Below are 776 nucleotides of genomic sequence, written 5' to 3'. Positions count from 1 at the left end.
AAAAATAAATAGTATTTATTGAATAGTTATTTTATTAATTAAAATTATTGCTTTTAAAATAGTATGTATATGGTAAAAATTAAATTGATTAAAATAAAACAAAAAAATTTCGTTTATCTTGTAGAATAGAATAGAGTAATATAGAGATAAACTAAGTGACACTGTGAAAATAGAGTTAGCGAAGAGGATATTGAAAGAAAAACATAATAATATATTAAAATAAACTCAAATATTGCAATACTCTATCATATTCAATACAATATATTTACAAATATTTTATTTAAATTCTATTTTACCGCACTAAATCATCTTGGTATTGTATTTTTAAATGAGTACTTCAAATATTTTTTATAATCATAAATGATTACCTTCATGTATAAATATCATAATAATACATGTATTTTTTTATATATATTTCTTCAAATTCAAAGTTATATGAGAGAATTATTCTCTTGAATATTTATTATTGTTAGTTCCGCCAGTGTGATTTGTGTATTTTTAGGGAAACACTCAAGCACTCATAGAAATCTCATACAAACCAACAAAGAAAAAGACACAAGACGTTGGTAATCCAGTTCGGCATCCACTCGCCTACGTCTAGGGGGTCAGGCCTGAAGATAAACAATCCACTAAAAGAGATGAAAATAGATGAGTACAAACACTTTTGTCACTCACTCTCCCAACAATAAAGATCACTATCCTCTCTAGATTGTCTAGTGCTCACATACTTTTCTCTACAAGAGCTATACTCAATCTCAAAGTAAGGTAGCTTATAT

The sequence above is a fragment of the Dioscorea cayenensis genome, chromosome 6, assembly GCF_009730915.1.
Source record: "Dioscorea cayenensis subsp. rotundata cultivar TDr96_F1 chromosome 6, TDr96_F1_v2_PseudoChromosome.rev07_lg8_w22 25.fasta, whole genome shotgun sequence".
Lineage (NCBI taxonomy): Eukaryota > Viridiplantae > Streptophyta > Magnoliopsida > Dioscoreales > Dioscoreaceae > Dioscorea > Dioscorea cayenensis.
The sequence above is the reverse complement of the archived record's forward strand: the minus strand, read 5'-3'. Positions refer to the sequence as shown.